Source organism: Lagenorhynchus albirostris, chromosome 12 (assembly GCF_949774975.1).
Source record: "Lagenorhynchus albirostris chromosome 12, mLagAlb1.1, whole genome shotgun sequence".
Classification (NCBI taxonomy): Eukaryota; Metazoa; Chordata; class Mammalia; order Artiodactyla; family Delphinidae; genus Lagenorhynchus; species Lagenorhynchus albirostris.
This window is the reverse complement of record NC_083106.1, coordinates 23,384,846-23,409,879: the sequence shown is the minus strand read 5'-3', so window position 1 is coordinate 23,409,879 and position 25,034 is coordinate 23,384,846. Positions and strand designations below refer to the sequence as shown.

General features: G+C 33.4%; 1 long non-coding RNA gene across 1 annotated transcript in view; it reads right to left on the bottom strand.

Moving 5' to 3' along the window:
- LOC132530241 (uncharacterized) overlaps positions 1-24,828 on the bottom strand; it is a 47,779-nt gene extending 22,951 nt beyond the window's left edge. The window contains exons 1-2 of the long non-coding RNA XR_009543742.1: positions 24,678-24,828; positions 21,338-21,387 (exon numbers count right to left, since the gene is read on the bottom strand). This is a non-coding gene — a long non-coding RNA (uncharacterized LOC132530241). The remainder of the gene's footprint in view (positions 1-21,337; positions 21,388-24,677) is intronic.
- Between the last annotated feature and the right edge of the window lie 206 nt (positions 24,829-25,034).

Genomic DNA, 25,034 nt, shown 5'->3' with positions numbered 1-25,034 from the left:
GTTTTCTTGATGAATTTCCTCCTTTATTATTATGAATTTTCACTCATTTTCCTCCCTGGTAATATTTCATTTCTTAAAATATAGTTTGTCTAGTGTTAGAATAGCTATTTTAGCATTCTTTTGATTATTGCTTGCAACATATATTTTTAATCCTTTCACTTTAATGTATCTATATCATGATATTTAAATTAGAATTAGTTTAGGCAGTTGTGTCATGCATTTTATTCAGTTTGATGTCTACCTATCATTTCGAGTATTTAGAACATTTACATTTAATATAATTGTTAAGTTGATATTTTTGGAATTAAATTTTTCTATTTGTGTTCTATTCGTTTATTCTGTTATATGATCCAATTTCCTCTTTTTCTGCTTTCTTTTGGATTTACTATTTTAAAGTTTCAGTTTCATTAAGCCTCATTAATTATGCCTGTGTATTTTACTTTTTATGGTTTTCTAGAGTCTTCAACATGCATGTAAAAATTTCGAGCAACCTTCAAAATCATACACTTTCACACGTAATGTAAGGAGCATAATAATATAGTTTAATTTTCTCCTCTTATCCTTTGATTTATTGTTTCTATACATTTTAATTCCATGTGTTTCAAACTCCACAATAACATATTTTGCATTGAATATTCAATATTATTTTAATGAAAATAATAAGTAAAAATACATTTTATATACACACAGTTAGTTACTATATTTTTCTGTGGATTAAGTTTTCCATCTGGGATCACTTTGATTCTGCCTAAAGGACTTCTATAAATATTTTCACAATGCAGGCATGATTATAGTGAATAATATTTGCTTAGGTTGATCCTGAAAAAAATTACTTCTTATTTTTAAAATGTAGTTTTATTGGATATATTATTTTAAGGTGAAGGATTCCACTGCACCCCCAGACTATAAAGAGGCTGCTCCATTGTCTTTGAATTCAAAGGTTCAGACAAGATGTCTCCTGACATTCTTTTCTTTTTCCTGCATACATAATGTCTTTTTATCTCTGATTGTGTCTCATTTTTCTATTTATTATTTTTTAAGTAATTATGTTAAAATGTGCTTTATGAATTTTAAACCTGGTAGTTTATAGAATTCAACATATTTGAAAAATCTATGGCCATAATTTTTCAAATATTTTTTTCCCCTCCTCTCTCTTTTCTCCCCTTAGGAATCAAATTACCTGAGTTTTGGACAACTGTATATTGTTCCATGGGTCACTGAGGTTCTTTTCACTTTGTAAAATCCTTTTTTAAAAAATCTCTCTCTTTGCTTTATTCTAGAAAATTTCTATTGTGATGTGTTCAACTTCATCAAATTTTTCTACTCCAGATACAATCTACACTTTATCTCATTCAGTGTATTTCTCAGTTAACGTATTCCAATTTTCATCTCTAGAATTTTAATTAAGATCTTTTTCATATCTTCCATTTCTCTCCATAACATGATTCTTCTATTTCTTCTAGCAAATAATGAGCATATTTATAATAGTAATATTAACACTTGACTGTGAATGTCATCATCCCTGAAATTCCTTGGTCTATTTCTAGTCATTGATTTTTCTCCATTTTTACAAGAAGATTTCTTATTAGTTTTTCACTGGATTCCTAACATAAGAATTTTACATGGTTGGGTTCTAGATTTTGTTATATTTTGAAAATAATTTTGGATAATTTATGGATCATAGTTAAATTACTTGAGCATATTTGTCTTGTTTTAAGCTTTCTTAGGGCAGTGTTTATTCTATGGTAATTTAGATTCACTAGTAATTATATTCTCTCTGAAAATTCTACTTGATTTTCCATGGGTTAGAAACTCTTCCCACCTTAGCTGGAGGAAACATAATCTATTCACTGAACTCTAGAAATTATTCAACCAGCAGGTTTCTGGTGATGATTTTTCTCACCTCACCCTATGCATGCACAGATCTGTATTTGGAAAAACATTTGACAGAATCCTTCTGAAAAATCTCTGTCTCTTTTATTCTTGACAGTTCCCTGATTTCTGGTATACTTCACAAATCCTGTCCATGGTGGTCTCCTCAAACTCTAAGCTCTGTTTCTTCAACTCAGTGAGAGCTTTTGTCTCTTTGTTTTCTCCTTTCCTGAAATGTGGCCTGGAAATTTTTGTCTAGTTAGCAAACTGAAGCAATCATTTGGCTTACCAGGTTTTCTCCCTTTTCAGGAACAAAGACATGGGTTGCCTGTTGTCCAAGTACTAAAATAATTGTTTTATATCTTGTCCAATTTCTTCTTGTAGTTGATTGACAGAAGGATGATTGTTGTAGTATTTCTTAGATCTTGATTTTTGTAATCTAATAAATGCATTTAAGGCAATAGATATATTTTCTGAGAATAATTCTGGCCACATTTTATATACTTGCTTGCATAATCAATGATTAATCATTGTTTTCTATTTTCATTTTTTACTCATCAAATTTAATTTTACTATTATAACTTGCCAACATTCTTTATTCCAAAAGAAGAATTTAATGTGCTCATTTTATTACCCACCCCACCACTCCACATTACTTCTACAAACTTAGGTTATCACTCACCACTAAAATTTCTATTAGTATATCATTTCTTGTTAAATATTTATCCTTTAAGAATTATTTTTCATTCATGCACTCAACAAATGATGTGGATAAGCCATTGTCCAAGACCATATCATAGTGATTCTCAAACCATGTAATGAAGGAAACTTTTTAAAAAATTAATATTTATCTTTATGTCTAACTGATTGTGGCTCACTACCATGTAAAATACTGAAAAATAAAATTATTTTTAAAAAGCAATGATGAACAACACAATAAATGAAATTAAAAATACTCTAGATGGGACCAATAGCAGAATAACTGAGGCAGAAGAATGGATAAGTGACCTGGAAGATAAAATAGTGGAAATAACTACTGCAGAGCAGAATAAAGAAAAAAGAATGAAAAGAAATGGGGACAGTCTCAGAGACCTCTGAGACAACATTAAATGCACCAACATTCGAATTATAGGGGTTCCAGAAGAAGAAGAGAAAAAGAAAGGGACTGAGAAAATATTTGAAGAGATTATAGTTGAAAACTCACCCTAATATGGGAAAGGAAATAGTTAATCAAGTCCAGGAAGGACAGAGAGTCCCATACAGGATAAATCCAAGGAGAAACACACCAAGACACATACTAATCAAACTGTCAAAAATTAAATACAAAGAAAACATATTAAAAGCAGCTAGGGAAAAACAACAAATAACACACAAGGGAATCCTCATAAGGTTAACAGCTGATGTTTCAGCAGAAACTCTGCAAGCCAGAAGGGAGTGGCAGGACATATTTAAAGTGATGAAGGAGAAAAACCTGCAACCAAGATTACTCTACCCAGCAAGGATCTTATTCAGATTTGATGGAGAAATTAAAACTTTACAGACAGGAAAAAGCTGAGAGAGTTCAGCACCACCAAACCAGCTTTACAACAAATGCTAAAGGAACTTCTCTAGGCAGAAAACACAAGAGAAGGAAAAAACCTACGATAACAAACCCAAAACAATTAAGAAAATGGGAATAGGAACATACATATCGATAATTACCTTAAATGTAAATGGACTAAATGCTCCCACCAAAAGACACAGATTGGCTGAATGGATACAAAACCAAGATCCATATATATTCTGTCTACAAGAAACCCACTTCAGTCCTAGAGACACATACAGACTGAAAGTGAGGGGATGGAAAAAGATATTCCATGCAAGTGGAAACCAAAGAAAGCTGGAGTAGCAATTCTCATATCAGACAAAATAGACTTTAAAATAAAGACTATTACAAGAGACAAAGAGGGACACTACATAATGATCAAGGGATCGATCCAAGAAGAAGATATAACAATTGTAAATATTTATGCACCCAATATAGGAGCACCTCAATACATAAGGCAAATACTAACAGCCCTAAAAGGGAAAATTGCCAGTAACACATTCATAGTAGGGGACTTTAACACCCCACTTTCACCAATGGACAGATCCTCCAAAATGAAGATAAATAAGGAAACACAAGCTTTAAATGATACATTAAACAAGATGGACTTAATTGATATTTATAGGACATTCCATCCAAAAACAACAGAATACACATTTTTCTCAAGTGCTCATGGAACATTCTCCAGGATAGATCATACCTTGGGTCACAAATCAATCCTTGGTATATTTAAGAAAATTGAAATTGTATCAAGTATCTTTTCCGACCACAACGCCATGAGACTAGATATCAATTACAGGAAAAGATCTGTAAAAAATACAAACACATGGAGGCTAAACAATACACTACTTAATAACGAAGTGATCACTGAAGAAATCAAGGAGGAAATCAAAAAATACCTAGAAACAAATCACAATGGAGACACAACGACCCAAAACCTATGGGATGCAGCAAAAGCAGTTCTAAGAGGGAAGTTTATAGCAATATAATCCTACCTTAAGAAACAGGAAACATCTCGAATAAAGAGCCTAACCTTGCACCTAAAGCAATTAGAGAAAGAAGAACAAAAAAACCCCCAAAGTTAGCAGAAGGAAAGAAATCATAAAAATCAGATCAGAAATAAATGAAAAAGAATTGAAGGAAATGATAGCAAAGATCAATAAAACTAAAAGCTGGTTCTTTGAGAAGATAAACAAGATTGATAAACCATTAGCCAGACTCATCAAGAAAAAAAGGGAGAAGACTCAAATCAATAGAATTAGAAATGAAAAAGGAGAAGTAACAACTGACACTGCAGAAAAACAAAAGATCATGAGAGACTACTATAAGCAACTCTATGACAATAAAATGGACAATCTGGAAGAAATGGACAAATTCTTAGAAATGCACAACTGCCAAGACTGAATCAGGAAGAAATAGAAAATATGAACAGACCAATCACAAGCACTGAAATTGAAACTGTGATTAAAAATCTTCCAACAAACTAAAGCCCAGGACCAGATGGCTTAACAGGCGAATTCTATCAAACATTTAGAGAAGAGCTAAGACCTATCCTTCTCAAACTCTTCCAAAATATAGCAGAGGGAGGAACATTCCCAAACTCATTCTACGAGTCCACTATCACCCTGATACCAAAACCAGACAAGGATGTCACAAAGAAAGAAAACTACAGACCAATATCACTGATGAACATAGATGCAAAACTCCTCAACAAAATACTAGCAAACAGAATCCATCAGCACATTAAAAGGATCATACACCATGATCAAGTGGGGTTTATTCCAGGAATGCAAGGATTCTTCAATTTACACAAATCAATCAATGTGATACACCATATTAAAAAATTGAAGGAGAAAAACCATATGATCATCTCAATAGATGCAGAGAAAGCTTTCGATAAAATTCAACACCCATTAATGATAAAAACCCTGCAAAGAGTAGGCATAGAGGGAAATTTCCTCAACATAATAAAGGCCATATATGACAAACCCACAGCCAACATTGTCCTTAATGGTGAAAAACTGAAAGCATTTCCACTAAGATCAGGAACAAGACAAGGTTGCCCACTGTCACCACTATTATTCAACATAGTTTTGGAAGTTTTAGCCAGAGCAATCAGAGAAGAAAAGGAAATAAAAGCAATCCAAATCAGAAAAGAAGAAGTAAAGCTGTCACTGTTTGCAGATGACATGATACTATACATAGAGAATCCTAAAGATGCTATCAGAAAACTACTAGAGCTAATCAATGAATTTGGTAAAGTAGCAGGATACAAAATTAATGCACAGAAATCTCTGGCATTCCTATACACTAATGATGAAAAATCTGAAAGTGAAATCAAGAAAACCCTCCCATTTACCATTGCAACAAAAAGAATAAAATATCTAGGAATAAACCTACCTAAGGAGACAAAAGACCTGTATGCAGAAAATTATGACACTGATGAAAGAAATTAAAGATGATACAAATAGATGGAGAGATATACCATGTTCTTGGATTGGAAGAATCAACATTGTGAAAATGATTCTACTACCCAAAGCAATCTACGGATTCAATGCAATCCCTATCAAACTACCACTGGCATTTTTCACAGAAGTAGAACAAAAAATTTCACAATTTGTATGGAAACACAATAGACCGTGAATAGCCAAAGCAATCTTGAGAAAGAAAAACGGAGCTGGAGGAATCAGGTTCCCTGACTTCAGACTATACTACAAAGCTACAGTAATCAAGACAGTATGGTACTGGCACAACAACAGAAAGATAGATCAATGGAACTGGATAGAAAGCCCAGAGATAAACCCATGCACATATGGTCACCTTATCTTTGATAAAGGAGGCAGGAATGTACAGTGGAGAAAGGACAGCCTCTTCAATAAGTGGTGCTGGGAAAATTGGACAGGTACATGTAAAAGTATGAGATTAGATCACTCTTTAACACCATACATAAAAATAAGCTCAAAATGGATTAAGGACCTAAATGTAAGACCAGAAACTATCAAACTCTTAGAGGAAAACATAGGCAGAACACTCTATGACATAAGTCACAGCAATATCCTTTTTGACCCACCTCCTAGAGAAATGGAAATAAAAACAAAAATAAACAAATGGGACCTAATGAAACTTCATAGCTTTTGTACAGCAAAGGAAACCATAAATAAGACCAAAAGACAACCCTCAGAATGGGAGAAAATATTTGCAAATGAAGCAACTGACAAAGGACTAATCTCCAAAATTTATAAGCAGCTCATGCAGCTCAATAACAAAAAAAACAAAAACCCAATCCAAAAATGGGCAGAAGACCTAAACAGACATTTCTCCAAAGAAGATATACAGACTGCCAACAAACACATGAAAGAATGCTCAACATCATTAATCATTAGAGAAAAGCAAATCAAAACTACAATGAGATATCATCTCACACTAGTCAGAATGGTCATCATCAAAAAATCTAGAAACAAATGCTGGAGAGGGTATGGAGAAAAGGGAACACTCTTGCACTGCTGGTGGGAATGTGAATTGGTACAGCCACTATGTAGGACAGTATGGAGGTTCCTTAAAAAACTACAAATAGAACTACCATATGACCCAGCAATCCCACTACTGGGCATATACCCTGAGAAAACCATAATTCAAAAAGAGTCATGTACCAAAATGTTCATTGCAGCTCTATTTACAATAGCCTGGAGATGGAAACAACCTAAGTGTCCATCATCGGATGAATGGATAAAGAAGATGTGGCACATATATACAATGGAATATTAGCCATGAAAAGAAACGAAATTGAGCTATTTGTAATGAGGTGTATGGACTTAGAGTCTGTCATACAGAGTGAAGTAAGTCAGAAAGGGAAAGACAAGTACCGTATGCTAACACATATATATGGAATTTAAGAAAAAAAAATGTCCTGAAGAACCTAGGGGTAAGACAGGAATAAAGACACAGACCTACTAGAGAAGGGACTTGAGGATATGGGGAGGGGGAAGGGTAAGCTTTGACAAAGCGAGAGAGTAGCATGGACATATATACACTACAAAAGTAAAATAGATAGCTAGTGGGAAGCAGTCGCGTAGCACAGGTAGATCAGCTCGGTGCTTTGTGACCACCTAGAGAGGTGGGATAGGGAGGGTGGGAGGGAGGGAGACACAAGAGGGAAGAGATGTGGGGACATATGTATATGTATAACTGATTCACTTTGTTATACAGCAGAAACTAACACACCATTGCAAAGTAATTATACTCCAATAAAGATGTAAAAAAAAAAGAATAAACAATTTTAGAAAAAAAAAGACAAAAATATAAGATTCATTTAAAAAATATTAGATGCAATAATATTGCATGTATTTTGGTTATAAAAGATTCGTAATATTTTTCTAAGCATTTACTCTTAATTTCTATATTTATCTTACCATGAAATAGTTATACTTTATATAGTGACCCAGGTCCACAGCTCACGTTGTGAGTCGCTGTGCTCTAGGGTTCATATGTTTATATATTACACTAGTGGTGGTGGTGGCAGTATTTGACGTTGATACTAACAGAATAATCAACTGGAATAAATATCTTCTCTTAAAAATTACATCGTTATAACCTGAATAATTATCTGATTGCTCTTGTATTTTACTTAAAACTGTTACAGCACATGAAAAAAATGGAAATTTCACTTGCTAATATAGAGAGTTCCTTCACTGGAATTTGGAAATTTTCCTGAAATCACATTATTGAACAAAACAATTATTTGTACCACAAACTATATCCACTGTTGGGTTCTCTATCTCTAAATTTATTAAAGTAACATGATATTTTGTCTGGCCTTGAAAAAATAAATGCAAAACTCAATTAGAAGAGTTCACAGTAGAAGTAAAGGTCATAGTAAAATATGCTGTGGTTTTTTTACCTCTCACATTATTACAATAAGAAGACAACAAAAATGCTATCTACATTCTATATTATTTAGCTCTCTGTAGAATTTCCAGGTAAAATACAAGATGCTATCTAAATTTAAATTTCAGAAAAATAACAAATAATTTTTAGTATAGGTATATCTTGTGCAGTATATTTATTTGCTAAAGCTGTTAACCATGGAGTTTTACCTTATTCATTTTAGGAGATTTGACTACTGCCAAGAGCCCAATTACTATAAGAACTATGTCACTCATGACAGAGAACATGTAATTTCTAATATAAGACTTTCAAGTGCTCTTCCTGCATCACATCAAATACAAGAGGCTGAATTTTTTAGATGGTACAAGTCTAAAATGTTGGGGACTTTATCAGCCTGAGCTGACTTTATCACAAAGATGCTGAAAATATAAATGTCAAATGCCTTACAGACTAGACTGGATCCACACCAGACTTTCTGTAAGCTAGAAATAAACCTTTGCTGTATTAAGTTCCTGAGGTTTGGGTGATGACTATTGCCATGGCATGACCTAGCCTACACTGACTGGTATCGAAATTATTTCTTTCAAAGTGAGACCTTCGTGATTATTTAGGATAAACAGTATTATTTCTAGATTAAATTAGATAAAAGAAGTAAATTATCATAAAATTCTGTCATGCTTTGATAACAATTGAAATCCAGTTTTAGCCACTTTATTGATGTTTATGTAATCCCATAGGTAATGTTTTTGTGAGGATTAGAAACAAAAATGAATAAGCCAATATCTATTTAAACTCTTTTTATAAAATTCTCTGAAATGGAATTTGCAGACTCTACTGCCATAAATCATAAGAGGGACTTCTGACTCCTTTCTTGGTAGATAAGTCATATAATATGTCAGATCCTTTGAAGGATGTGACTAGTTGTCCAAGTAGAATATCCAGGACAGGTTGGAAATCAGGGGCTTCACCATGGGAGAAGAGCCACTGACATTCTTTTCCTTTGGAAATGTCCTCTCATTATTGACATGATGTTGTTTGATCTAAAGATTTTGTGACATTTTATGACATCTTATGACATCTTATGACATGTATATCGTTTATGACAGTAGGTTTTCTAAGGAAATTGGTCCTTAGGATATGAAGAAATAATCTGAATCTATCTGACTTGCCCTAAAAGGAATAGATTTATTATTTAAGTGGCAAGTGATTATCTTAGTAAGTGACTGGTTGGCACAAAATAGAGTGGTGATATCAATGAGATGTAGTGGCTAATGAGAGTAGTAATGGCAAGACTGGCTCACTGTTGAGCTATTGAAATAAAACTCTTTATAATTCCTCAATAGTTTTGACTGTAATAAATCCACAAATGAAGCAATATTGGCTTTGTCAGTCATGGTAGACTTTCTCAATTCTGTCCATACATTATAATTTTCTTCAGAGAGCTTTTTAGTTTTTTTAAATAAAAGTGTTCAGGCCCCTCACACAAAATTCCAATTCAATAGACTTGTTCAGTATCTGACTTTTTAAAGGTTTCACTGGTGATTTTCATAAACATATCAGTTCTGCTAGAAATTCTTCACAGTTTGCTTAATATATGATATGACACATTCTTAGTTTGTTGAACTGCAATATGCCAAGCACATGCTTTGCTAAAAATTTCAGGAGCATGACAGTGAGGTGGGTTTTCTCTTATCTATACCTGGATCCATATCTAAAACATACTCAGAAAGCAAAGAGGAAATTTAAAGAATATACGAAGAAAGTTTAAGAGACTAGAAGAAATACAAAAAGTCACACAGAATTTCAACTGAACACATTATTTCTGGAAAGTGCTAGGAGTAATATCAGACTCCAATTAGAAAAGCATGCTTGCAGCTATCATTACTACAGAACTTTACCAACAGAGAATGATGGCTGGTGAATCATAACTCCTACATATTACACTTTAAATACTGTATGTTATTCTTTAATTTTGCCTCTCCTTGTTATATACCCACATTAGTGTTTCTGTTTCTCTGCAGCAGTTTTGTATACTGATGGAGTCATTTTATATTTAACTGATCAAAAAAAAAGATTTAAGCAATAAACAATGTAATTTATAAATGGAAATCTTATTTGGCTCCATAGAAGCTTCATAGAACAAGTAGAATTTATAAAATCTTAAATAAAACTAAACTTTAAAATCTCTTTCACAATTGGCAGTTAGGATACTATAGGTTTTCACTCAGTTAATGATTTGATCAACATACTTTTTTTAGGTTTTTTAAAATTAATTTTTATTGGAGTATAGTTGCTTTGCAATGTTGTGTTAGTTTCTACTACACAGCAAAGTGAATCAGCTATACATATACATATATCCCCTCTTTTTTGGATTTCCTTCCTATTTAGGTCACCACAGAGAATTGAGTAGAGTTCTCTGAGCTATACAGTAAGTTCTCTTTAGTTATCTATTTTATACTTAGTATCAATAGTGTATATATGTCAATCCCAATCTCCTGATTCATCCCACCCCACCCCTTTCCCCCTTGGTATCCATACGCTTGTTCTCTACATCTGTGTCTCTGTTTCTGCTTTGCAAATAAGATCATCGATACCATTTTTCTACCATACTTTAGTGATCAAGTAATATCACTATAAGGGGGAGAAAACTCCATTTTTTAAAGTGGGTGTCAAAAATAATTTGCATTACTTGAATTCTGAAAAAAATTCTCTCTCTCTCTCTGTCTCTCTGTCTCTGTCTCTGTCTCTGTCTCTCTCTCTCTCTATATATATATGAAGGCTTCATATGTATATGAAGGCTGCACTTGTTTAAACATTCAAGTTCCTTAGAATCACTGAAAATCACTAATGTAATGGAAATTAATTCTGTGGAACATTTTAAATTGGCCATGGGGGTCATTTTATTAAAGAACATATGTCTTTCAACCAATAACTTCTAGCTAAAGTAAGTATGCTATTCACTGCAATTTCAAAAGTGTGTCCATTTAGAATAACACTTTTGACCTCAGTAAGTACTGCAAATCACATACTACTTATCTAGGAGTTTACAATCCTTATTTTACCATACCCATGTTTAATTTTCCCATATAACCTTTATGATTAAACCAATCAGATGCTATTAAAAAGATTTTCTTGAAACTATATACAACTATTAAATATTGTGTTACTTCTTTTTATCACTACTTTTCAATATTTATGCTCAGAGATTATTTGATATTAGTGGTAACCTACATAAATCAAAGTCTACTCTCCCACAATATATAACCCATGGGTCATCCTCATTTCTAATTGTGAGCCTTCCTACCTACTAGTGTACCCATCTATACACATTGACAACTTATTTACTATTTCCCTCAAATAAATTGAACTACATTACTTCTTTTTAAAGTAACAGTTTCTAGATTTCCATTTTTCTGATTGCTCTAATTTCAAAAGTATATTTTATACACAAAGACTTGGTAGTATGAGCCACATAAATATTTCAACAAAATTTGTAGGGGAGAAGACAACATAGATAAAATCTGTAATAGTTATGATAAACTGATTTTATGGAATATAAATCAATTATGATTTAGCAAATAGTTTCTTATGAATTATTATATGTTCTTCTTTTTTAAAAAATATTTTCCTGTAAATCTCAATAGTAAGACCATAGAATTAGACATTTATAATAAATTATTTTAATTTCCAGGTGTTGAGGGAAGAAATAATTACAAAGTCTGTTACTAAAATACATACTTTTATACCACCACTGTCTGTCAAACTGGAGTATTTTATCCTCTCAGCATAAGATAAAAGCTTATATTAATTATCCTTTGTATATTCCCTATTATGTTTCACATTTAGCAAGCTTGATTGTGAGTGGATACAGATGAACAGAAGAATGTTATATTATTATGGTTCTCAGATTTTATTTGAAGTGTCTGAATCTATTAGTAAGAATTTTTTAAGGTATGTGACCATTGTTTAATACTGTTTTTATTTTAAGACTATTCTGAATGATTCTTCAAAATTTTAATTCATATTATTCAAATATTAATAGAGATATTTCCACCATTATATTCATAAAGCTATGCCTTTGCTAGGATGGAAACCCTTTATAATTTATTTTCACTCCACTATCCTCTTGGTTATCATACTTAAATAATCTCCTCCGTAATAAGAATCAACATTTGGATGTAATATAAATGAACACTAATCCTTTAAGACACACTTAACTAATAGATTGTACTTTTTACAAGCTTATTTATGGTTATTCTCAGATAACATACTTTACTGGCAAACATAATTGTTCACTGGCAGATTTGCCAGCTATAAAATAGGTGTGTATATTTTTAAGCTGAATGTAATAAATGGATTTCATAGGTACATGAAAATAAAATAAATTATCATCTGCAAGAGAGCTTTTACCTAGTATATATTTCAACCATTCAAGATTCAATTTGTTAAATTTTTTATATGTTCGTTCCAACATTCCAATATTACATTTAACTTTAGAAGCTATGATTAGTCCCCGGGGGACTAGATGAATCATGGGGTTGCTAATAGTATATTAAGACTTTCACATCTACATAGTCATTTGGTTGAAATCTAGTCAACATTAATAGCATACCATCTTATAATTTGCCAAATGAAATGACTATGTTATGAGACCCAGTTCTACTGAATTGATGGCTACAAAGTACTTTATGCTGACCAATGCAATCACTATAAGATTAAAGATAGTTCATTTTACATCTGCTCATGATCATCCATAATTGCTCTCTAAAAGATCAATAAAGGTCTTTAATTAGTATGTAATGTGAGATAGTTTTGTATGATATAAATATCATATAAATGATATATTCATATACAATATAAATATCATATTTATGATATATATGATATATATGATATATGATATATGATATATGATGATATATGATATAAATGATGATATATGATATAAATATCATATAAATGATATATTCATATACAATATAAATATCATATTTATGATATAAATATTTTATATATAAATATATTAAATTAGACATTTAAATATCCTGTGTTATATGCATATTTTGGGAAACACATATTTTCTTTAAATGTCCTAACTGTAATCTGATAATATGGAGTTAAAGCCCAAAATATAATCAAATAAAATGACACTAAAGAGAGCAGTGAAGTTATTGATCAAGTTACCTACACATCTCTTTGACATATCTCATGACCTGAAATACAAAAATGACAAAATAATGTTCATTAGATCTGAAGCTAGTCCTATGACAAAGAAAGTCATTTATACTAAGGTTACTATTACAGGTGTTTCCAGAAATTTTCAGCTAAAATTTATAGATTTGGTTCAATATTTGACCAAAAAGCATAATTAAAATTTATTATTTTGAGTTTATTTCAGATTTAAAAATTTTTTTCCATCCATCCAATCTTATGTCTTATAATGTAAGACAGTTGTTTCAACATGATCCTGGCACAAAGTATAAAGCATGTTGAAACATGTTAACTCAGAACTGTGATGAAATAAGAATAAAGAATAATTCTTTCGTTTAAGAGCCTCATATGGAAACCCATTAAAATAAAATGTAGGAAAGTGTATACAATTATCATGGGAAGAGATAGGCATGTAACCTAATTTATTCTGTAGTGGAAGTCACAGTAGTCTTCTGAGAGGTGACACATGATGTGAATCCAGAGGGTAAGTAAAAGTCAGTAGGCAGAAGCAGGGGATAGGATATGGAGTCATTGCAGTAGAAGCAGCAATGTGAAAAACGGTAGACATTTTGTAGGTGAGGTAGCATGCATTAGTTTTCTAATTACCAAAAACTGGTGACTTAAAACAACATGTATTTATTTTCCCACAGTTTCCGTGGGTCAGGAGTACAGGCATCATTCAGCTGAGACCTCTGCTCAGGGTCCCACAAGGCTTCAATGCAAGTCTTAACTGGGCTGTGCTCCTTTCTAGAACTCAAGGACCTCTTCCAAACACACTTGGTCGTTGGAAGAATTCATTTACTTTCAGTTGTAGGACTGAGTTCTCTGTTTTCTGTTGACTGTCAACTAGGGCTCTTGGCCCCTAGGGGCCCCCAATTCCTTGTTTTGTGGCCTTCTCACAGAGCCTCTCTTACAACATGGCAGCTGACTTCTTCAAAGCCTGCACGAGAATCTCTTGCTCTAGGCTGCTAATCATGAGAATGACATCCCATTACCTTAGTCATATTTTATTGGCTAGAAGCAAGTCACATGCTCTGCCCACAGTCAAGGGGAAGGAATAATACAAGAAGTTGACTCATTTGGGGTTTATCTTAGAATCCTGCCTACCGCAGAACGTCTGGAGATATTAAGAAAGACCCAGGCTTGAATTTGAAGGAAGAGCACTTTATATAGAGGCAACTGTAAAACAAAAGAAAACAGGAAATATTCTAGGGCATTTTGATGCATAAAAAGGGAGTTTAGCTATATATATTATAAAAATATTTAGGCACAGAATATAGCCTACAGAACTTACTGGCATACTGATTGAGTAGATAAGTTTGCTATCTTTCTTCTACCCCCATGCAAGTTTAGTGACTGGATATTTGGCTGTTTTTTTGTAACCACAGTCTATAAATATACTGTAAATGTTCCATTTCTGTTGAATATTCAAATCATTAAAGATAGATAATATTACTCATTAATTAAATATGGTGTTCCATACCATGCTTAGCACTGTACTTAATGTGAGCTTATTATATTGACATTTTCCACATAGATGTACTATTAGCCTTTACATTTGCTGAGGGAATATGAAAAGCATACTCATGTTGTTTGCAGCAAAAGAATTAGTGCAATGCAGTGCAGGTCAAAGGGGAGTGTTCAACAAAACAGATGTAAATAATCAAAATGAATTTAGTAAGGAATAATAAAATTTTTCTTACAGTAGTTTTTTTATCAATGTCCTAATAAAACCATTAATAGCAAAAATCTTCAAACAACAGGAGGGGATTTTACTAAATGTGAACTACTATTTGAATAGTAGGCAAAACTTGAGGTGAAAAATTAGTATTTACTAAGTGAAAATTGATAACTGATTCCCATCTTGTCCCAAAGTTTCCCTCCTATTTAATTAAATATACCAATTATAAAATAGACAAAATCTTAAAATGAACTTTGATTTCTAGTTTCTACTCTAACATTTTTTTCTCAAAGATAACAATAATTACTCATTTTTCCACTAGGGTTTGATATGAAGAAATTGCCTTCAGTTGTTTAAAATAGGAAAATCTAGACAATCTGATCCTGTATACCAAGCTCTAGCAAATGTTCTCATTCTTAATATTTATACTGTGAATATTTTATATTTTCCTATAGAAACTACACTCATTGATGGCTTTCTTAGCCTCTGCTAGTTTGATCACTTAAGGTCAATTCGTATTAAGTTCCCCACACTATTTTAAGAAAAATCTCTTAATTCCCCTTTTATAAAATACCAATGATTTGAGAGTGGATATTAAAATCATAAAAAAAACCCTCAATCTTCTGTGGTATATGGTACATGCTTTACTTCATTCATTCCTCACCATCCTCCTATGTTATCAGTACTCTCATCACTCCTCTCTACTGGCCAAGAGTCTGAAGCACAGCATCTGCCATTTTATATATAGCAAAACAGGAATTTCAGTCTAGGTCCAGGGGACTCAAGAGACTATTCCAAGTGCTTCCTAAACCCCTTCTTTGGCTGAATGATAGCTTTGAATGAATTACAAAAGTGCCAAGATAGTGATACCTCAGTGGTAGGGCTGACCAAACATGGTCTGTGTTCCCTGAAGCCCTTAAGCTGGTCACTTCTGGGTCAACACTACAGATATGGCCAAACTCCAAAATGTTGTCATTGTCTACATAAGCCACCACATTAAAATTTTAGCAAGCATTGTTCCCAGCTCAGAGAATCCCACTGTGAGTTGCATAAACAAGACATTGGACATTGTGGAATTTAGATACTAGTAGGGTAGTATATATTTTTTTAAGTAAATAAAAGTACATCAGAAATATACAAAAAGTAGAATGAAAACACAAGCTCAAGTACTGTTAAGCAGTAAGAAGAAAATGCAACAAGGTAATATGATAGATAGTGTGAATATGCCTGGGTCTATTTTAGAAACTGGCCAGTGAAAGCTTCTTTGAGAAGGTGATATGTGAAGTGATAGAGCAACATAAAAGAGCTAGTCATCTGAAAATCTGGGAGAAGACTATGCTAACCACAAAGAATAGCAAGAACAAACACAAGCAAGGAACTGTGTTGTTTGAAATTCAGGTATTCTGTTTTATTAAGTGCAGTGGGATATCCTAAAAATGTCCTTAAAATTGAAAGTAAATGTTTAACCTATCAAAAGCAAATGGACCCTTATTATCATTTATAAAGTAATAAATTCTTCTGAGATTATTACTGCTTACTGTGAAATATTGGAATATTCTATTTTTCAGTATAAATTTGAATACTTAATTTATCTCTATTGGTTTTTATCTTATAATGGTTGAAGGTGGTCAACAGATCATATCTATCCTGGATAGATATAAAATTGCTTCATCTGAATCAGTTGATTCACAACCATGGATGAACTTGATATCAACGCAACTTTTGATACATTAAAATGTATTGTTTTGCCAATTTTATTACTTACTAAGCTGTCCCTACCATCTGGTACCAACACGGTGGCATTTCTGGAGGGTTCATTATGGTTTTGTTGATTCTTCTGGTTTTATGCACTTGTAGCCAAAAATTATTAGCTGAGATACTCTAGGGGTACAAAACAAACTAAGGGAAATATGGTTAAATTTAAATAAACAAAGAATCATCGTTTAATATAAGTATTTCCCAAATATTGCATGTGACCTACTTAGGCTGAATCATTTACAGAATATTGATTGTGCCTTTACATGGATAGAAATAAAATTATCACTATATTTTAATTTCAAAAACACGCATGATAAATGGAAACTTTGAGGATTCATGATCTGTTATAATTATATATGAAGAAGATGTCGGTTTGGCAAAAGTATAGCTGCATAAAAGACATGATCAATTATGATTTTTTCCTCAGTAAATTTAAATTTTGTCTATTTGGATCAGAGATAAAGTTTAAATTAAATTGCTTTTCTATGCTATTTACATCTTTCCAGCATATGGGATTAGATTTAAATAATCATAACATACATGAAATTTTATTGAAGTAGAAAATATAAAATGTATGTATTTAATTTTGATCATTATAATTTCCTACCTGAAAGTATAGCAAGATATATGTATCAGTTTACTAGGGCCGCTGTTACAAAGTACCACAAACTGAGCGGTTTAAATGACAGAAATGTATTGTCTCTTAGTTCTAGAGAATAGAAATCCATGATCAGGGTGTTGGAAGAGTTGGTACCTGCTGAGGGCTGTGAGGGAAGTTTTGTGCCATGTCCTTAGCTTCTGGTGGCTTGCTGGCTATCTTTGGCAGGTCTTGGCTTGAAGAAGAATCACTGATCTCCACATTCATCTTTTCATGAGCTCTCCCTGTGGGTGTGTCTCTGTCCAAATTTTCCCTTTTTATAAAGACACCAGTTATATCAGATGCTTATCTTACTCCAGTATGAATTAATCTTAATCAATTACATCTGTAATCACCTTATTTCCAAATGAGGCCCTATTTCGAGGTATGGAGCTTAGGACTTCAATATATGAATGTGGGAATGAGAGGGACACAGTTCAACCCATAACAACACGGCAGAAAGAAATAAAAATTCCAAAAATCTAGAGGCCTGTCTTTAAATTTGGTTCTTCACTGCTCTGCCTTTGTCAAATACCTTAATTTCCTTGTCTCAATTTTATAATCTACAAAATGGAGCTAACAACTTCAGCCTTGTTTACTTCATAGGGATGTTGGAGGAATCGCAGGAAATTATGATTTTTTACATGAATTATCAAGTAAAATATAAATCTGTCCATTAGAATAAATTTAGAGCTAAAGAATATATAAGTCAAAATATAACTAGGTAGAAGTACAACATTTGTTGTTAGTGTCTGAAAATGGAACATCAGAAGTAACCTTGGGATCATTCTCAACTACTCCTCCACATTGTATCAATCAAATCACCAGAGGGAACTAAACATTGCCACCGGTCCTTCCCTTTTCTCTGTCAGTTTAGGCATTTGCCTTTATTAAAATTATCTCATAACAGGCCTTCCAATCTCCATATCCCATCCCACATACCTGTCCTCATTCTTTTTTTTCCAATATAATTTTATTAAAAACAGTATGTGAACCTGGCATTAATAGGATTAAAAAGTAATGAAGAAGAGTCATTGTTCTTAATGTGCTGTGATTTATTGGTGGGCACAGGCAACAAAAAGAAAAGAAATTCTGGAAAGCTTTTTAATAACTTCTATCTGGTTTTCATATTCTGATTTTAAACAATGAATAAAGATAGGAGGGAAAAAAAATTAGAAGGCAATCTCATTTGTGAAGAAGACTCAAAAGAAAAAACACAATAGCAAATCTATCCACCAGATTAATCTCCCATGGCTGAGAATAATTTACTCAAAGAATACATTGATGTTTTACAATTAGAAAATTTATTTACGTGTTTCATTCATTACGTGTTTTAAAAAAGAATTACTTAATTGATTATCTTGAGGTTACCAAAAGATTATTAAATTCAGTCCTCATTTCTTATTGGAAAAAAAGTTACAGTGAGCCAAATGAATAATGGAAATATTTTAAAATTAAAATGCATGTACCTAAAGCTATCAGCAAATATTGTTCCTTATTCACTATTTTTTAAAATGCAGATGCACAGAAAAATTATTAAAATTGAAAGGGTACTACAATGAACGTTCATACATACTTCTGAACTCACCATCTTTGAACATTTTACTACATTAGTTTCTCCTCTCTCTCTCTCTCTCAACCATTTGAGAGGCATTTTACAGATAGAATACTAATTCACTCCTAAAAACTTTATGACATGTTGTCTAAGATGACAGCATTCTCTTACATAACCATAGTACAATGGTCAGGCTCAGAAAATTGAATACTAACAAAGTAGAGTTATCTACTATAAGCCTGTATTTAAATTTTCTCATTTATGTTACTAACATTTATGTTGTGTTATTTATGTTATGTTATATTGATATTATTTATGCCTTTGATAGACTTCTTTTTTTGGCCTTGCTTGGATTGCACATTGTGTATAATTGAAATGCCACTTTAGTCTCTTTTAAACTTTTAAAATAGAACACTTTTCTACTTTTTTTTTTCGTGAGAGAGACTTTTCTGAGAAAACCAGATGAGTTGTTTTGGGATGTGTCTATCAATTTGGATTTGTCTGGTTAGTCGCTCCTACATAGACTCAGGTTAGAAAAGTTTCCACAGGGATACTGCTTAGGTGATGTTGCATTGTCTTTTTCAGGGATTCACACTTGGACACACAGAAGGTCAGTTTATCTCAATTTGGTATTGTGTTTGAGTAGTGTATTGGTTTTCGACTGCTATGTAACAAATCACCATAAATTTAGCAGATTACTTAACACAAATTTATTGTCTTATAGTTTCTGTTGATCCTAAGTCCAGCCCACAGTAGCTAGATTCTCTATGCTGGAACTCACAAACTGAAATCAGGGTGCTGCATCTGGAGGCTTGACTAAGGAAAGAGCTGCTTCCAAGCTCCCTCAATCTGTTGGCAGAATTCATTTTCTTGCAGCTATATGACCTCTGTCCACATTTTCTTTCTGTTCGCCAGAGATCACTCTCGGTTCTTCCAGGCTGCCCACAACTCCTCATCACATGACCTCCATGGGAGATTCAGGACATGGGAGCTGCTTCTTTCTCACCCAGACACACAAGAGCACATTCCTCTATCTCCTCCATCACCAACCAGCCAGAGAAAACTCTTTTTTTAAAACACTCACTTGATTAGGTCAGGCCTACCCAGGATAATCCCCTTCTGCCATAAAACATGACAAGATCACTGCAGTGATATCTTATTCACAGGTTATACTCACACAAAGGAAAGGGAATTTTACAGTGCATTTACACTAGAAAGTGAAACTCTTGGGACTGTCTCAGAATTCTGCTTACCACAGCCAGATTTTGCATTGTTAAAAAAAAAAAATGACACTGAAATGATTTAATCTTTGAGGGATAAAAGAATTTCCATATAAAATTATCTGAACCTTGTCTTTTTTGTGGGTAGTTCTTTGATATGTTTCCCTACTTCCATAGAAACTGATCTGTTTAAGGTTTATATCTCTACTGGAGTCAATTTTGATAAATTTTTCCTAGAAAATCATGTATTTTATCCAGGCTTTACAATTTATATGTATGAAATTTTGTAAAATATTCTTTATAATTTTTATTATGGTATTGTTTTAACAATCTCCTATAGGTATTTCTGAATTTGCATATTTATGTTCAGTATTTTAAAAAAATTATGTTACCTAGTTTAGTTTTTTTGAAGAAAAGCATTTTTATTTACTAATTAATTTTGCTATTTTTTTCCGTGTTTAGCCTCTTAAATTGTTGATTTTGTCTTTATTATTTTTTTCCTGGTGCTTACCTTGGGCTCACTTTATGTTTGTTTTCTCATTGAGTTGGAATTTAATTCACTTACTATTATTTCTTCACATTTACTGATATAATATTTAAAGATACGAATTCTCCTCTGATCACTACTTTAAATGTATTCTATTATAGTTCATAGATATTGATATGTATGTTTTTATGTCAAAATTTTTTAGAAATTTTGTGGTTTGGGTTAGTAGATTTGTATTTGCCCTTCCTCCAAGACATGTTTAAAAATACCTTTCTTGTTAATTAATATTCTTAGCATACCACAAATGTTTAAAAGTTAATAAGGATCCTTTCTTTCCTCTCATCTTTCCTTCCTTCCTTCCTACTTTCCTTCCTTTGTTCTTCTTCTTTTCTGAATGATTCAATCCAAAAACCATTAATGTAGCGACAAGCAAAATAGCATACATACCTGGCACAGAAAAGGGAAGCACGATAGTGCTTGGTGCAGAGAGTCTGGGTCTGAATGTGGGAAAAAAAGGGTTTCCATTCAAGACAGTGACAGAAGAATGATGAGGTGGAATACTGAAGCCCCAGTAGTAGAGTGAGAAGGACCTCCACATGGAGGGGTGGTGACAGCACAAAAGAATAATTGTACTTACGGTGGTTGATTCAATAAGTAAATATAATGGGGATTATAGTGACCAAGTTTCTTACTGTCAGAGAAGAGAGTTACAAATATGGAAAGGGAGGAAACTAGAATAAGATCTGTGATATTAGATTGGAACTGGACAACAATATGAACTCAAGGTTTTCAACACATGCAGATAAATAAAGAATTACATGTAGATGCCTTGCTATGCCTTCACTCTCCAGGTTCCTAGTTTGTTTGGAATTTACTTTCAAGGATACAAAGGAAAACTACATTTCACAGCCTACAATATGTGCTTGACTAATATTAAAATACTACATATACCATTAGGATCATTTTGAACTGTCAAAACCAGCAATGATTATTCAGCAAATGTCAGGGCCAATAATCTCTATCTGTATACTGTTTGATAATTGAACCATTCTGATTTGTCACTGTTATTAATTAAACATAGAAATGGATTTAAAAACCCAAAAAACAAACAATGTGGTCTGCAAACAAGCGTTTCTTCTAATATAGTCACCTCTGGGAGGCAGAGGAGTTAGAAAGGTTTAACTTATGTTGCTATTGTTGTCCTGAACTAGGAGTTTATTTGTGTTTCTGCTGTTCAGTTATTTCTGAACTTCCCTGTTCAGACCTCACTATTTTAACAATTGATAGTTACAGAAATATGTGTGAAAATCTCTTCTATGGCAATATCAATGGGAAAAAGAATCTTGTGAAAAATGAGTCAATATACAAGTACAGTCCAGTGGATTCAATTAAAAACAACAAAGAAGAAAACCCCTAAGTACCCACTTAATTCTTATGAAAAACATGAATCCATGCATGTGATACATATTTTCCTAAAAACATCTTTCAACTGAGAAGTCACGGGACTGCCAAGTTGGCACTTCTGTGTACTTTAGAGAAATGACCTTAAAACCTTTCATTTTCTTTCCTCCTGTTTCCCTCTTATTCTGTTTTCCAGCTATGAATTTTTTTTTAAGCCGGCATTCCATGCAAACCAACATTGTTACCCTTGGTTATGGTTTTATATTTTAATCTTATTTTCTCCTTGACATTTACCTTTCCATCCATGATCTGTTTTTCCCTAGCAGCAGGGCTTCCCTCTCCTTCTGTGTCACATAATAACAAGTTCAAAAGCGTAGACGTTCAGTACTCAGAGCCTGTCGCCTCCACTGTAGTTTGGTCTCCAAGGTTAGATCTATTCTTATTTTACATTTACCTTCATTTTAGTTGGGCCTGTGGTACAAGTAATAAATGTCTCCTAAATACTCATACTCTCCTCCTCCCTTCCCTCTCCACTTTTCTGCAGCATTAAAGGCCAGAAAAACAAATACTGTTTTGACAGTGGGTTCCTGGTAGTATATATACAGACTTGTTTTGTATACAACAATTATTCTTGAGATAGCCAGTTTTAAAGAACAGTTAATACAGAAAATCAAACACATTTTAAAAAGGATATAGTTAAACCTTTTGTTTCTCAGCTCTCTCCTTTGCTTGCTGTGAATAAACACTTACTATAAATGTCAGCTCTGACAGCAAGAAAATGTCCTGAGAGAGTCTTGTCTTTTCAGTTTGAATGTTATGGCTTATAAGGAAGACTGTTACAGTGTTTCACAGTCAGATTAAAATAGGAATTTTATTTCACCTGAAATTCTCCTTAGGCCCCATGGGTTTCACCTTGGAGAAATACTTATATGTAGATAATACAACTATTATTGACTCACTTTAACAAATGTAAGTGCTCCCCTCAGAATTACTTGTTTATAGTTTAGAATACATCTGGCCAAGAGATGTTCAACATTCTAACTTCCTCTTATACTAACTAGAAGGCTGTGTGGGCAGCTATGTTAGTCATCAGAATTACCAATCCATGGGGATGAGTGATACCTCTTAACATTTTCCAAAACCTATGTACACACGAATTGCCTTAAAGTTCTCTTAGATTTTTTTTCTTTTTAGAGAAATGGGTAAAATCTGAAAACATGAAGAATATTTAGCACAAGAATTAGTTCCAAGCAGTTTAAAAATAATATAATGGGGAGTTCCCTGGTGGCACAGTGGTTAAGAATCTGCCTCCCAATGCAGGGGACACGGGTTCGAGCCCTAGTCTGGGAAGACCCCACATGCCGTGGAGCAACTAAGCCTGTGTGCCACAACTCCTGAGCCTGTGCTCTAGAGCCCACAAGCCACAGCTACTGAGCCCACGTGCTGCAACTACTGAAGCCCGCGTGCCTAGAGCCCGTGCCCCTCAACAAGAGAAGCCCCTACTTGCTGCAACCAGAGAAAGCCCACGCACAGCAAGGAAGACCCGACACAGCCAAAAATCAAATAAATTTATAAAAATAATAATATAATGACCTACATGGGGATTTCAAGCTGGAAAGGCTGTTAGTTTATTATATTTATTTATAATATTTTTATATATTAAATATATAATATTTATTTATATATAAAAATATCTATAAATTTACATATATAAACTATATATATATACAAATATAGTTCAATGTCTCAACAGTTTTACATTTCAACAATAATAGCTGAGGGCTAATTCAATATGATTGTAGAGCTAATTGAGGTAGTGGGAGGGTATATTTTTTATTTTTGTTTTTCATAGAATTGAGGACTTTGTTATTTTTAAATAATATGCTCAGGAATTAATTTTGTAACAATTTATTTCACATACTTAACTATCAATTTAGTATTGAAGGCTCATGATTAGGGTTGACATACAAAGTTTTAGGAGATGAGAGCTTACAATATTGAGTTATTGAGGTAAAGAGCCATCTGATTTACTGTTTCTTTGAAGTATTTTTCAGAATTTATCGCTTCTTTTGAACAAAATCTTATATCTTTTGTGTGTGTTACATTGCCTGACTGGCCCGATTCTTCAACCGTCCCTGCAGCCATACCCTTACCTCTGACCTCATAACAGGGGAAGTGTATTTCCTACTGTTAACTTTAGAATTGATTACGTGACTTGCTTTAACAAATAGAGTCAGGAGTGACTGCATGTCATTTCCTTCCAAATCAAGGATTTAAGATGCCTTGCTTGTTTTTTCATTTTTTTGTTTTTCACTTCTGCCATTGTCATAAGTAGAACCCTGTGCTGATTAGACTGCTAGTCAAAAGTGGATGAGAGGGGGCTTACCTGGTGGCGCAGTGGTTGAGAGTCCGCCTGCCGATGCAGGGGACATGGGTTTGTGCCCCGGTCCGGGAAGATCCCACGTGCCGCGGAGCGGCTGGGCCCGTGAGCCATGGCCGCTGAGCCTGCGCATCCAGAGCCTGTGCTCCGCAATGGGAGAGGCCACAACAGTGAGAGGCCCGCGTACTGCAAAAAAAAAAAAAAAAAGTGGATGAGAGACCTATGAAGCAGAGTCACCCAGTGTTACTCATAGATCTTTAGTAAGAAGCATATCGGTTTTAGCCACTGCCTGTGACACATACCCACCCAGTTGATCCCTGCCTAAATCAGCTGAGCCTCTCAAAGCCATGTATGTGTGAGAAT